At 48.0% G+C, this 15921-nt stretch overlaps 2 non-coding genes across 2 annotated transcripts; one reads left to right on the top strand and one right to left on the bottom strand.

Moving 5' to 3' along the window:
* Positions 1–6478: 6478 nt before the first annotated feature.
* Positions 6479–6552, bottom strand: trnac-gca (transfer RNA cysteine (anticodon GCA)). Its single transcript has one exon. It is a non-coding gene; the product is annotated as a tRNA-Cys (tRNA).
* A 3887-nt stretch (positions 6553–10439) lies between these two features.
* trnac-gca (transfer RNA cysteine (anticodon GCA)) lies at positions 10440–10511 on the top strand. The gene has a single exon. It is a non-coding gene; the product is annotated as a tRNA-Cys (tRNA).
* Positions 10512–15921: the final 5410 nt, after the last annotated feature.

Raw genomic sequence — 15921 nt, 5'->3', positions numbered from 1 at the left:
AAAAAGTCGATGTTGGTGCGGAAGAGTTCAAAAATGTGTTGTTGCAGGTTTAGAAGTTGTTTTCGAATCGTTGAGTGTTCAGGCTTCTGTACCTCTTCCCCGATGGTAGTTTTCAGCAGGGACCTTGTCCCGGGGTGAGGGGCTTTACTGATGGAGCCGCCTTCTCGAGGTATCGCATCTTGAACATGTCCTCGATGCTGGGGAAGGTGACGCCTTTGATACCGATTGATCTACATCCCTCTGCAGCCTCCTGTGACCCTGTCCGCTGCAGCCTTCTCTCCAGGCGGCGATGCTACAAGTCAGCATGCTCCCGACAGTTCATCTGTAGAGATTTCCTAGTCTTCAGAGAATGGAGAAATCTTCTCAGAACCCTGACTTCGCCATACCTGTCTGTAACTAGAGAGCTATGGGTGGTGGTGAACAGGTGTAGAGTATATCTGGAATGCACTCAGACTCAGACTTGAAAAAAACAAGCAGGCAGTAAGGAAATCCGAAGACTAAATCACAGTCTGTATTACTAGAAATGAATCCCCTACAGCACGACCCCTTTAACTACTGACAGGCAATAATTGGCAGTGAGGGCCCTCAGGGGAAAGTGACAGCTAACCACACTCCCGGAAATGGAGATACCGAATCCTGGATGCCGCCGATAAAAAAAAAAAAAAAGTATATATATACTTTCTTCGTGTTTGCATGCCCAGTGTCGATCCTGCGAGATGCTGACACACAGCAACACATGAACGTAAAATGCGATCATAGGACGGAGAGGCAGAATTGAGCTACCTGGCCCATTGGGTCTGCTCCGCCATTTCATCATGGTCCATAGAACCATAGAAACTACAGCACAGAAACAGGCCCTTTGGTCCTTCTTGGCTGTGCCAAACCATTTTCTGCCTAGTCCCACTGACCTGCACACGGACCATATCCCTCCATACACCTCCCATCCAAGTATCTGTCCAATTTATTCTTAAATGTTAAAAAGGAACCCACATTTACCACCTCGTCTGGCAGCTCATTCCATACTCCCACCACTCTCTGTGTGAAGAAGCCCCCCTCTAATGTTCCCTTTAAACTTTACCCCCCTCACCCTTAACCCATGTCCTCTGTTTTTGTTCTCCCCTTGCCTCAGTGGAAAAAGCCTGCCTGTATACACTCTGTCTATACCCATCATAATCTTATATACCTCTATCAAATCTCCCCTCATTCTTCTACGCTCCAAAGAATAAAGTCCTAACCTATTCAACCTTTCTCTGTAACTGAGTTTCTCAAGTTCTGGCAACATCCTTGTAAACCTTCTCTGCACTCTTTCAACCTTATTTATATCCTTCCTGTAATTTGGAGACCAAAACTGAACACAATACTCCAGATTCGGCCTCAAATTCGGCTCTTATACTCAATACTTGGATTATTGAAGGCCAATGTACCAAAAGCTCTCTTTACGACCCTATCTACCTGTGACGACACTTTTAGGGAATTTTGTATCTGTATTCCCAGATCCCTCTGTTCCACTGCACTCCTTAGTGCCTTACCATTAACCCTGTATGTTCTACCTTGGTTTGTCCTTCCAACGGACAATACCTCACACTTGTCAGTATTAAAGTCCGTCTGCTATTTTTCAGCCCATTTTTCCAGCTGGTCCAAGTCCCTCTGCAGGCTCTGAAAACCTTCCTCACTGTCTACTACACCTCCAATCTTTGTATCATCAGCAAACTTGCTGATCCAATTTACCACTTTATCATCCAGATCATTGATATAGATGACAAATAACAATGGACCCAGCACTGATCCCTGTGGCACACCACCAGTCACAGGCCTCCACTCAGAGAAGCAATTCTCTACCACCACTATCTGGTTTCTTCCACCGAGCCAATGTCTAATCCAATTTAACACCTCTCCATGTATACCTAGCGACTGAATTTTCCTAACTAACCTCCCATGCGGGACCTTGTCAAAGGCCTTACTGAAGTCCATGTAGACAACATCCACTGCCTTCCCTTCATCCACTTTCCTGGTAACCTCCTCGAAAAACTCCAATAGTTTGGTCAAACATGACCTACCACGCACAAAACCATGTTGACTCTCCCTAATAAGTCCCTGTGTATCCAAATGCTTGTAGATTCTGTCTCTTAGTACTCCCTCCAATAATTTACCTACTACTGACGTTAAACTCACCGGCCTATAATTTCCCGGATTACTTTTCGATCCTTTTTTAAACAACGGAACAACATGAGCCACTCTCCAATCCTCCGGCACTTCACCCGTAGACAGCGACATTTTAAATATTTCTGCTGGGGCCCCCGCAATATTAACACTAGTCTCCTTCAACGCCCGAGGGAACACTCTGTCAGGTCCCGGGGATTTATCCACTTTTATTTTCCTGAAGACAGCAAGAACCTCCTCCTTTTCAATCTGTACAGTTTCCATGGTCTCACGACTTGATTCCCTCAATTCCATAGATTTCATGCCAGCTTCCTTAGTAAATACAGACGCAAAAAAAAAACTATTTCAGATCTCCCCAATTTCCTTCGGTTCAGCACAAAGCCGACCACTCTGATCTTCAAGAGGACCAATTTTATCCCTTACAATGCTTTTGCTCTTAATATACTTGTGAAAGCTCTTTGGATTATCCTTCACTTTGACTGCCAAGGCACCCTCATGTCTTCTTTTAGCCCTCCTGATTTCTTTCTTAAGTATTTTCTTGCACTGCTTATACTCCTCAAGCACCTGATTTACCCCCTGTTTCCTATGCATTTCATACAACTCACTCTTCTTCTTTATCAACTCCCTATTCTTCTTCATCTGAGTTGCAATATCCCTTGAGAACCAAGTTTCCTTATTACTATTCAATTTGCCTTTAATCCTGACAGGAACATACAAACTCTGCACTCTCAAAATTTCCCCTTTGAAGGCTTCCCACCTACCAATCACATCTTTGCCAGAGAACAACCTGTCCGAATCCACGCTTTTTAGAACCTTCTCATTTCTTCAAATTTGGCCTTCTTCCAGTTCAGAACCTCAACCCTAGGACCAGATCTATTTCCCTCTCAGCCCCGATATCCCGCTGTCTCCCTTTATCCCTTTATGACCGAACTAATCAGGAATCTCTCAGCCTCGGCCATAAATTGCATGCCTTAACCTTCGCAGCCAGTTGCGGCAACAAATTCCATCGATACACCCCATTCAGGCAAAATGAATTGCTCCGAATCTCGGTTATAAAATAACGGCCCTCTATTCCATGTTAACCGACTGGCCTTAGACTCTCCCACCATAGGGAAACTTCCCACTACATCTACTTTATCGAAACCCACATCCCCACCGCCCCATTATTCTTCTGAGATACAGCCATCAAACTTTCCTGATTTGCTAAGCGTTTCAATCCCGGAATAATTACCATGAACTTCCTTTCAACACTTCCCAGTGCAAACACATCTGACCGGATTAGATACAGGACCCAGAGACGCTCACAGTCCTCCGTGAGGCCTCGCCAGTGCTTTATAAACCATTAACTTTACATCCGTGATTTTATATTCTAGTTCGCTTAACATGAATGCTAACATTGCATTTGGCTACCTGCGACTGAGGAAATTACAGTTCCCATGCCAAGCAATGAATAGACAGTCAGGATGCTCTCAATTCTACCGGGGTAGAAAGTTTTTAGGTTTCGGGAGCTCATACCAAACTTTGTCAAACTCTGAGGTGAAAGAGGCGCCGTTGTGACTTTTTCTCCACAGAGCCGGTAGGTATAGACCACATAAGATCCTCGGTGATTTTTACGCCGAAGATCGAAAGGTTGTTCACCCTCTCAACAGCAGATCTAATGATGTCAACAGAGCTCAGCCTGACTCCATTCCTCTTGTGGTCCACAAACAGCTTCTTTGTTTTGGCGACATTGAGGGAACTACACCCGCCCGTCCTCCGTCATCCCCTGTCTTCCCCGTTGCCCATTCCCCGATACCCACCTCATTCTCTGCAGCCCCCACGGCTCCGTTACTACCCACTGCCACCCAAACGCCTCCCTCTCTGTGTTCACAGGGAACATGGAAGAGGAAGAGGAACTGTTGGGAGAATGGGTAAAGCTGCTGTCGGTGTTCAACTTCTTCCCGTCCACCTGATATCGATCTTTCGGGCTCAGTCTCTTTGCATTTCTATGTGAACCGGCGGGTCGTGTGGTTCCCCACGGTTTCCTCCCTGTGAGTGCAACCTCAGCACCACTTCACTGCACTCCTTCTCGCCATGGTCCTTCTGCATTACCTCCACTCACACACAGATACTATCTCTGATGGGACAATGTGGAGGGAGCTTCACTCTCTGTCTGACCTCAGGAGTGTGTGATGGGACGATATGGAGGGAGCTTCATTCTTTGTCTGACCACAGGAGTGTGTGATGGGACGGTGTGGTGGGAGATTCACTCCGTGTCTGACCCCGGGAATGTGTGATGGGACCATGCGGAGGGAGATTCACTCTATGTTTGATCCCGGGTGTGTGTGATGGGACGGTGTGGAGGGAGATTCACTCTGTGTCTGACCCCGGGAGTGTGTGCTGGGACGGTGTGGCTGGAGCTTTACTTTGTATCTGTCCGTGAGAATATATGACCCTCCGGACCGTGTGATGGGACGCTGAGTTAGGAGATGCACTGTGTCTAATCCCGGGAGTGTGTGATTGGACCTTGTTCAGGGAGGCTGTCTCTGTCTCTGACCCCGGGTGGTGATATCGGACTGTCACATTTCCGGAAGGTCAATATCCTGTAGGAGCGGTAGAGAATGGGAAGGGGGGAATAGGAGTGCAGAGAGTTTAGGGGAGAAAGGAAAATGGGAGATATTCAGAGACGGCTTAGTGAGGAGTAGAGTGAGATGGAAAGGCAGACGGATAGAGAAGTTAGAGATTCAGAAAGCAGCAAAACTGGACCTTCTGTGGGGATAGTGACGAAGTTTGTGAGGGGAGATATTGAGGGATGCAGAGGGAGAAGGGGATAGACAAAATGTGACAGCGGCAGTTTGAGAGTGGGGACACAGAAATGGAGAGGTAGAGTGTGGAAGAGGTTGATAGGAGGGTGAAGGAAGGGGCGAGAGGAAAATAGTATGGAAGGGAGTGCGATGGAGGGAATAGGGAATGGGAGAGATGGAGAGGGCGAGAGTGGGAGAAGATATCTGGAGAGAGTAGAGAGAGGGGAGGGGTGAAGAGAGAGAAGAGCGCTGGGGGTCGTTAGGTTGTAAGGAGAGAAAGGCTGTGACAGAGCTGGCGTTGATGGCGAGCGGGCGAGTAATGCGATAGAGAGGATTTCAGGAACGTAGAGCGATATGTCTATGGAATTTGTCAGTCTTATAGGTCATTGTTTAACAAGTAGTAGTAAATCACGGAAATTGGAAGTGTCCGTGTTGTCCAGAAGACGTTTCGCCACTCACCCTCCGGATGAGGTTTATTCAGTTCTGATCCATGCTGGGTAGTTTTCCGGCTGATAAACTCTGTGAGTAGTTTGAAGGTACAGAAATCAGGTGAAGGTCGGGAAGAGTCGTAGAGGCGTTGAGAGGGTCATTAGTCTTATCTTTGCATGAACGGCGGTGTGACCTACTGTGGGGACGCCGGGGTTGGGATCTGAGGACTGCATTGCAAGTACCTGATAAGTGGTGTCGTGCCCCACCCCCTCTGTTCAGGGGTGGGTTTCACAGTCTGACAAAGATGGCAATTTTTAACCCCTCTTTCAAAGCACCTGTCCTCTCTGTTCATGATGTGCACATTGCTGTCTTCAAAGGAGTGTCCCTTGTCCTTTAGGTGAAGATATACAGCCGAATATCGACCTGAGGGGTGAGTGCTCCAACTGTGGGCCATCCGCGTGTGAAGTGTTTGTTTTGTCTCGCCGATACACAGAACTGTGACGTTCCCTTGCAATCGATAGCATATAAGCATTGCTCTGCTTATATCTGGGTTTATGATCCTTGGAGTGAACGGGTTTCTGTCTGAATGACTGTGTAGGTTTAAAGAACACAAGGATTTGATATTTGCTGAAAACCTTTCCTGGTATCGCTGAAACTCCAGCTACGTCTGGGAAGTCTGTGTTTTCCGTCTCCTCTGCTCCTTATTGCTGTCTGCTGGGCTGACGTCACTGCTCATCATTTATGTTGCTGTCTTGACGAAGGTCCAGTCAGGTTGACCGCACGCTTTCAAGACGTATTTCAAAAATCTGTGCTCCCTGCTTTTAACTGTAATATTGGTTGGCTTATTCTTGGAGCGGTGATATTCGTGTTCTGATAACGCAAAATTGTGTTCTAATGGGTGATAAGAGTCATACCTTAGAGAGGGATCTATCTGTGTTGGTTTCCTGCAAAACCCAATATCCAGCTCAAACACGAGGAATAGTAAGAGATTTGAAAGTAGGGGAGGGGGGGGGGAGAGTATCCAAAATGATAGGAGAAGACAGGAGGGCGAGGGATGCAGCCAAGAGCTGGAGAGTTGATTGGCAAAAGGGATATGTAAGTTTTGAAGTGGGCACCTGGATTTGAACCAGGGACATCTTGATCTGCAGTCAAATGCTCAACCACTGAGCTATACACCAACATGTAAATCTCTTACCAGCTATTCATTCAGTTATTCCTGACGAAAGGTCTCAGCCCGAAACGTCGACTGTACCTCTTCCTAGAGATGCTGCCTGGACTACTGCGTTCACCAGCAACTTTGATGTGTGTTGCCAGACAAAGAGAGGAAACTATGCTCTGTGGCTGATCTCCGGAATGTGCAATGGGATGGTGCGATTGGAGCAACACCCACAGTGTGACACTGTTGTATGTGATGGGACTGTAGGGGAGAGCGACACCCAGGGTGCTATACTGACAGTGCGTGGTGGGACAGTGTGGAGGGAGATTCACTCTGTACCTGACCCCGGGAGTGTGTGATGGGCCGGTGCGGAGGGATATTCACTCTGTGTCTGACCCCGGGAGTGTGTGATGGGACGGTGTGGAGGGAGATTCACTCTGTGTCTGACCCCGGGAGTGTGTGATGGGACGGTGGAGAGGGAGATTCACTCTGTGTCGGACCCCGGGAGTGTGTGATGGGACGGTGTGGAGGGAGATTCACTCTGTGTCTGACCCCGGGAGTGTGTGATGGGACGGTGTGGAGGGAGATTCATTCTGTGTCTGACCCCGGGAGTGTGTGGTGGGACAGTGTAGAGGGAGATTCACTCTGTGTCTGACCCCGGGAGTGTGTGATGGGACGGTGTGGAGGGAGATTCACACCGCGCAGCTCCGTCCCTCTCCCGATCTCTCCACTCACCAATACCCAGCACTTCAGCGTTCCAGTCCTCTCGATTTGTGTGCGTCTCTCGGAGATGGTGTGTGTGTGTGTGTGTGACCGGGTGGTGTGCTGCGAGAAGAGGAAGGAAGGGGAGGAGAGAGGAGGCCAGGGAAAGGGTGATGAGACTGCAGTCACTGATGTAAGTGTTGTTCCACCACGTGACCGTCCTGTGCACGCAGAGCTTGGCGAGGCTCAGAACCTGGTGATAGATATCCGCTGGAAGGGGAGAGGTGTAACACCAGACGCCATCTCTCACTCACAGTCCCCACAATTGCCTGTGACACAGAAAGGGAGACGAATGGGGTGGCGACGGAGATAGGGATAATGTTAATGGATTGAGCAGGTAACAGAGATAGGGAGGGGTGCAAGGAAAGTAGGGGATAAAGGAGAAGGGAAGTGTGTCGGGAAAGGAATGAGTCACGGTGACGGAGATCGCCTTTAAGTGTCAGAGTTTGACAGATTCTTGATTAGTCAGGGCATGAAGGAATTTGTTGAAAAGGCAGGAGATCATGGCTGAGAGGGAAATGGATCAGAGATGATGCAATGGCGCAGCAGCCTGGAGGGCCTATCACTGCCCCCATATCTTATGGACTTATGTAAGTTGCTGTGTTGGTGGGTGTCAACATCTCAGTGGATCTATTCTGGGCCAAACACATTCATGCAAACACGAAGAAGGTGTCATGTTCCCGATTGAACAGCGGAAGTTATCCAAGTGTCGGGACGCCTATTCCCCGGAATGTAGTTAGCTGCCGCTTTCCCTTTCAGACTCAGACTGACAATTATTGCCATTCAACATTCCTTCATTGAACGTCTATCGTTAAAGGCCCCGTGCTGAGCACTCAGTACTCAACCGTAGAGAATGCATTGCTGGTACTACTGCTGGTGATTTTGTTTTTGGTTATCGATACTGTCGTCTTGTTCATTTCGAGTCTGTGTCTGAGCATATTGCAGACATTACGCTGCTCTAGCATTCACCACCACCCAAAGCTCTCTCATTGCAGAAGGGTTCTCCAGATCCTTCACTGAAAACTCGCAAAGTTCGCCAGATGACCGTCGGGAGAATTCTGGCTTGTCGCATCGCCGCCTGGAGTGGAGGCTACAACGCACGGGGTCGCAAGAGGCTGCAGAGGGATGTAGACCGAACCAGCTCCATCACGGGCAGAACGCTCTCCAGCATCGAGGACATTCTCAAGATGCGATGCTTCGAGAAGGCGGCATCATTTACTGAGGCTGCTCACCACCCGGGACAAACTCCTTGCTCTTTGCTACCATCGGGGGAGAGGCAGAGGAATATAAAAACTCAATGATTCAGGAACACCTTCTTCCCCTCGTCCATTATATTTTGAACGCATGAGCACCGGCCTCTCCCCACGGCCCCGTACCAGTCCCCAAGATATTCCCACACTCCGACTTTCTCGCCACGGAACCGTATCAGTCTCCAAACTAACCTGACTGCTTCACTGTCCCCACACGCCGGTCTGCTTCCCCAAAATATTCCCACTGATCTACTCTGTATCTCAAAGCCGCGTGTCTGTTCCCAAAATATTTGCTCTCCCCAGTCTCACCCGGACCCCCGTAACATTACACAAAATTATTCCACTGTCTACTCAATTCTCGCAGCTTGTATCAGTCCCCAAATAAAACCCACGACCCATTCGCTCCTCAAAATCCTACATGAGCCCAAATTTCACCTGGCTTTGCATTATCCAATCCAGTATGAACTGTCTTGGTCGTCGACAGCTTTGTTAGCAGAATTCTGTCAAATTAAATTGCTATCATTAATTATTGAATTCGAGCTCTATTTAAGGAAAATCTCTCGCTCTCTAACCCCCGGAGATGCTGATAGGACGGTGTGGAAGGAGTTTCAATATGTGTCTGACACCGGGAGTGTGTGATGGGACGGTGTGGAGGGAGATTCACTTTGTTTTGACCCCGGGAGTGTGTGGTGGGACGGAGTGGAGGGAGATTCACTCTGTGTGGCTGACCCCGGGATGGTGTGATGGGAAGGTGTGAAGGGAGATTCACTCCGTGTCTGACCCTGTAGTGTATAGTGTGACGGTGTGGAGGGAGCTTCACTCTGCGTCTGAACCTGGGAGTGTGTGATGGAGCAGTGTGGACGGAACTTTACTCTATGTCTGACCCCAGAATATCTAATAGGACGGTGTAGAGGAATCTGCACTCTAATGTTGATATATCTTCTAGCACCTACCTCTTCCTCATTTTAATTTATTGCAGAAACTTTGATTGAGAGTTTGTACAATGTTGTTTGGTTCCATCGTAAGATATTTCAAATGTGTGTATGCAATAACACCGGTCTTCATTTCTGATCCCCTCCTGGGAACACGCTGGATCTGAATATCGTGAGCAGGGAACAGTGAATCTCCCTCCATTAATTTCACTGGGAAAAAGGCATCCTTTCACACCGTCCTGTCACACTCACCTGGTGTCAAATAAAGAATGAAACTCCCTCCACACCAGTCCCTGCACACATCCCCGTGGATAGATACAGATTGACATTCCCTTAAAAACCGTCCCATCACACATACCCGTGGTCAGACACAGACTGTTGTTCACTCCGCACCGTCCCATCACAGTCGCCAGTGGTCAGACACAGAGTGAAATTCCCTCCACTCCGTCCCATCACTGACTCTCGGGGTCAGAAACACACCGAATCTCCATTCACACTGTTACGTCACACATACCTGGGATCAGACAGTGAGTGGAGTCCCCGGCACCGTCCATCACAAACACACAATGTCCATCGCCGAATGAGGCACTGCCGTCAGACGCTGAACGAATCTATCTCCGGAGCACCGCATCTCGCACACCCGGGTACAGACACTTACTGACTCTTCCTCCACACGTTAACATCACACACTGTCAGTTTAGCACACTGGGTGTCGCTCTCCGCTACAGTCCCATCACATACAACAGTGTCACACTGTGGGTGTTGCTCCAATCGCACCTACCCATTGCACATTCCGGAGATCAGCCACAGAGCATAGATTTCTCTCTCTGTCTGGCAACACACATCAAATTTGCTGGTAAACGCAGTACTCCAGGCAGCATCTCTAGGAAGAAGTACAGTCGACGTTTCGGGCCGAGACCTTTCGTCAAGACTAACTGAAAGAACAGCTGGTAAGAGGTTTAGATGTGGGGGTATAGCTCAGTGGTAGAGCATTTGACTGCAGATCAAGAGGTCCCTGGTTCAAATCCAGGTGCCCCCTTCAAAACTTACATATCCCTTTTGCCAATCAACTCTCCAGCTCTTGGCTCCATTCCTCGCCCTCCTGTCTTCTCATATCATTTTGGACACACCCCGCCCCCCCAGCCTCCTACTCTCAAATCTCTTACTATTCCTCGTGTTTGAGCTGGATATTGGGTTTTGCAGGAAACCAACACAGACAGATCCTCTCTAAGGTTTGACTCTTACCACCCACTAGAACACAATTTTGCATTGTCAGAACACGAATATTACCGCGCCGAGAATAAGCCCACCAATATTACAGCTAAAGGCAGGGAGCACAGATATTTGAAATAAGTCTAGAAAGCGTGCGGTCAGCCTGACTGGACCTTCGTCAAGACAGCAACATAAATGATCAGCAGTGACGTCAGCCCAGCAGACAGCAATAAGGAGCAGAGGAGACGGAAAACACATACTTCCCAGACGTAGCTGGAGTTTCAGAGATACTAGGATAAGTTTTCAACAAATATCAAATCCTTGTGTTCTTTAAACCTACACAGTCATTCAGACAGAAACCCGTTCACTCCAAGGATCATAAACCCAGATATAAGCTGAGCAATGCTTATATGCTATCGAATGCAATGGGAACGTCACAGTTCAGTATATCGGTGAGACAAAACAAACACTTCACAAGCGGATGGCCCACAGTAGGAGCACTCACCCCTCAGGTCGATATTCGGCTGTATATCTTCACCTAAAGGACAAGGGACACTCCTTTGAAGACAGCAATGTGCACATCATGAACAGAGAGGACAGGTGCTTTGAAAGAGGGGTTAAAAATTGCCATCTTTGTCAGACTGTGAAACCCACCCCTGAACAGAGGGGGTGGGGCACGACACCACTTATCAGGTACTTGCAATGCAGTCCTCAGATCCCAACCCCGGCGTCCCCACAGTAGGTCACACCGCCGTTCATGCAAAGATAAGACTAATGACCCTCTCAACGCCTCTACGACTCTTCCCGACCTTCACCTGATTTCTGTACCTTCAAACTACTCACAGAGTTTATCAGCCGGAAAACTACCCAGCATGGATCAGAACTGAATAAACCTCATCCGGAGGGTGAGTGGCGAAACGTCTTCTGGACAACACGGACACTTCCAATTTCCGTGATTTACTACTACTTGTTAAACAATGACCTATAAGACTGACAAATTCCATAGACATATCGCTCTACGTTCCTGAAATCCTCTCTATCGCATTACTCGCCCGCTCGCCATCAACGCCAGCTCTGTCACAGCCTTTCTCTCCTTACAACCTAACGACCCCCAGCGCTCTTCTCTCTCTTCACCCCTCCCCTCTCTCTACTCTCTCCAGATATCTTCTCCCATTCTCGCCCTCTCCATCTCTCCCATTCCCTATTCCCTCCTTCGCACTCCCTTCCATACTATTTTCCTCTCGCCCCTTCCTTCACCCTCCTATCAACCTCTTCCACACTCTACCTCTCCATTTCTGTGTCCCCACTCTCAAACTGCCGCTGTCACATTTTGTCTATCCCCTTCTCCCTCTGCATCCCTCAATGTCTCCCCTCACAAACTTCGTCACTATCCCCACAGAAGGTCCAGTTTTGCTGCTTTCTGAATCTCTAACTTCTCTATCCGTCTGCCTTTCCATCTCACTCTACTCCTCACTAAGCCGTCTCTGAATATCTCCCATTTTCCTTTCTCCCCTAAACTCTCTGCACTCCTATTCCCCCCTTCCCATTCTCTACCGCTCCTACAGGATATTGACCTGCCGGAAATGTGACAGTCCGATATCACCACCCGGGGTCAGAGACAGAGACAGCCTCCCTGAACAAGGTCCAATCACACACTCCCGGGATTAGACACAGTGCATCTCCTAACTCAGCGTCCCATCACACGGTCCGGAGGGTCATATATTCTCACGGACAGATACAAAGTAAAGCTCCAGCCACACCGTCCCAGCACACACTACCGGGGTCAGACACAGAGTGAATCTCCCTCCGCATGGTCCCATCACACATTCCCGGGGTCAGACACGGAGTGAATCTCCCTCCACACCGTCCCATCACACACTCCTGTGGTCAGACAAAGAATGAAGCTCCCTCCATATCGTCCCATCACACACTCCTGAGGTCAGACAGAGAGTGAAGCTCCCTCCACATTGTCCCATCAGAGATAGTATCTGTGTGTGAGTGGAGGTAACGCAGAAGGACCATGGCGAGAAGGAGTGCAGTGAAGTGGTGCTGAGGTTGCACTCACAGGGAGGAAACCGTGGGGAACCACACGACCCGCCGGTTCACATAGAAATGCAAAGAGACTGAGCCCGAAAGATCGATATCAGGTGGACGGGAAGAAGTTGAACACCGACAGCAGCTTTACCCATTCTCCCAACAGTTCCTCTTCCTCTTCCATGTTCCCTGTGAACACAGAGAGGGAGGCGTTTGGGTGGCAGTGGGTAGTAACGGAGCCGTGGGGGCTGCAGAGAATGAGGTGGGTATCGGGGAATGGGCATCGGGGACGACAGGGGATGACGGAGAAGGGGCGGGTGTAGTTCCCTCAATGTCGCCAAAACAAAGAAGCTGTTTGTGGACCACAAGAGGAATGGAGTCAGGCTGAGCTCTGTTGACATCATTAGATCTGCTGTTGAGAGGGTGAACAACCTTTCGATCTTCGGCGTAAAAATCACCGAGGATCTTATGTGGTCTATACCTACCGGCTCTGTGGAGAAAAAGTCACAACGGCGCCTCTTTCTCCTCAGAGTTTGACAAAGCTTGGTATGAGCTCCCGAAACCTAAAAACTTTCTACCCCGGTAGAATTGAGAGCATCCTGACTGTCTACATCATTGCTTGGCATGGGAACTGCAATTTCCTCAGTCGCAGGTAGCCAAATGCAATGTTAGCATTCATGTTAAGCGAACTAGAATATAAAATCACGGATGTAAAGTTAATGGTTTATAAAGCACTGGCGAGGCCTCACGGAGGACTGTGAGCGTCTCTGGGTCCTGTATCTAATCCGGTCAGATGTGTTTGCACTGGGAAGTGTTGAAAGGAAGTTCATGGTAATTATTCCGGGATTGAAACGCTTAGCAAATCAGGAAAGTTTGATGGCTGTATCTCAGAAGAATAATGGGGCGGTGGGGATGTGTTTCGATAAAGTAGATGTAGTGGGAAGTTTCCCTATGGTGGGAGAGTCTAAGGCCAGTCGGTTAACATGGAATAGAGGGCCGTTATTTTATAACCGAGATTCGGAGCAATTTATTTTGCCTGAATGGGGTGTATCGATGGAACTTGTTGCCGCAACCGGCTGCGAAGGTTAAGGCATGCAATTTATGGCCGAGGCTGAGAGATTCCTGATTAGTTCGGTCATAAAGGGATAAAGGGAGACAGCGGGATATCGGGGCTGAGAGGGAAATAGATCTGGTCCTAGGGTTGAGGTTCTGAACTGGAAGAAGGCCAAATTTGAAGAAATGAGAAGGTTCTAAAAAGCGTGGATTCGGACAGGTTGTTCTCTGGCAAAGATGTGATTGGTAGGTGGGAAGCCTTCAAAGGGGAAATTTTGAGAGTACAGAGTTTGTATGTTCCTGTCAGGATTAAAGGCAAATTGAATAGTAATAAGGAACCTTGGTTCTCAAGGGATATTGCAACTCAGATGAAGAAGAATAGGGAGCTGATAAAGAAGAAGAGGGAGTTGTATGAAATGCATAGGAAACAGGGGGTAAATCAGGTGCTTGAGGAGTATAAGCAGTGCAAGAAAATACTTAAGAAAGAAATCAGGAGGGCTAAAAGAAGACATGAGGGTGCCTTGGCAGTCAAAGTGAAGGATAATCCAAAGAGCTTTCACAAGTATATTAAGAGCAAAAGGATTGTAAGGGATAAAATTGGTCCTCTTGAAGATCAGAGTGGTCGGCTTTGTGCTGAACCGAAGGAAATTGGGGAGATCTGAAATAGTTTTTTTTTGCGTCTGTATTTACTAAGGAAGCTGGCATGAAATCTATGGAATTGAGGGAATCAAGTCGTGAGACCATGGAAACTGTACAGATTGAAAAGGAGGAGGTTCTTGCTGTCTTCAGGAAAATAAAAGTGGATAAATCCCCGGGACCTGACAGAGTGTTCCCTCGGACGTTGAAGGAGACTAGTGTTAATATTGCGGGGGCCCTAGCAGAAATATTTAAAATGTCGCTGTCTACGGGTGAAGTGCCGGAGGATTGGAGAGTGGCTCATGTTGTTCCGTTGTTTAAAAAAGGATCGAAAAGTAATCCGGGAAATTATAGGCCGGTGAGTTTAACGTCAGTAGTAGGTAAATTATTGGAGGGAGTACTAAGAGACAGAATCTACAAGCATTTGGATACACAGGGACTTATTAGGGAGAGTCAACATGGTTTTGTGCGTGGTAGGTCATGTTTGACCAAACTATTGGAGTTTTTCGAGGAGGTTACCAGGAAAGTGGATGAAGGGAAGGCAGTGGATGTTGTCTACATGGACTTCAGTAAGGCCTTTGACGAGGTCCCGCATGGGAGGTTAGTTAGGAAAATTCAGTCGCTAGGTATACATGGAGAGGTGGTAAATTGGATTAGACATTGGCTCGATGGAAGAAACCAGATAGTGGTGGTAGAGAATTGCTTCTCTGAGTGGAGGCCTGTGACTGGTGGTGTGCCACAGGGATCAGTGCTGGGTCCATTGTTATTTGTCATCTATATCAATGATCTGGATGATAAAGTGGTAAATTGGATCAGCAAGTTTGCTGATGATACAAAGATTGGAGCTGTAGTAGACAGTGAGGAAGGTTTTCAGAGCCTGCAGAGGGACTTGGACCAGCTGGAAAAATGGGCTGAAAAATAGCAGACGGACTTTAATACTGACAAGTGTGAGGTATTGCACGTTGGAAGGACAAACCAAGGTAAAACATACAGGGTTAATGGTAAGGCACTGAGGAGTGCAGTGGAACAGAGGGATCTGGGAATACAGATACAAAATTCCCTAAAAGTGTCGTCACAGGTAGATAGGGTCGTAAAGAGAGCTTTTGGTACATTGGCCTTTAATAATCCAAGTATTGAGTATAAGAGCCGAATTTGAGGCCGAATCTGGAGTATTGTGTTCAGTTTTGGTCTCCAAATTACAGGAAGGATATAAATAAGGTTGAAAGAGTGCAGAGAAGGTTTACAAGGATGTTGCCAGAACTTGAGAAACTCAGTTACAGAGAAAGGTTGAATAGGTTAGGACTTTATTCTTTGGAGCGTAGAAGAATGAGGGGAGATTTGATAGAGGTATATAAGATTATGATGGGTATAGACAGAGTGTATACAGGCAGGCTTTTTCCACTGAGGCAAGGGGAGAACAAAAACAGAGGACATGGGTTAAGGGTGAGGGGGGTAAAGTTTAAAGGGAACATTAGAGGGGGGCTTCTTCACACAGAGAGTGGTGGGAGTATGGA

This window comes from Mobula birostris, chromosome 13, assembly GCF_030028105.1.
Source record: "Mobula birostris isolate sMobBir1 chromosome 13, sMobBir1.hap1, whole genome shotgun sequence".
Lineage (NCBI taxonomy): Eukaryota > Metazoa > Chordata > Chondrichthyes > Myliobatiformes > Myliobatidae > Mobula > Mobula birostris.
This window is presented reverse-complemented; position numbering and strand designations above follow the sequence as displayed.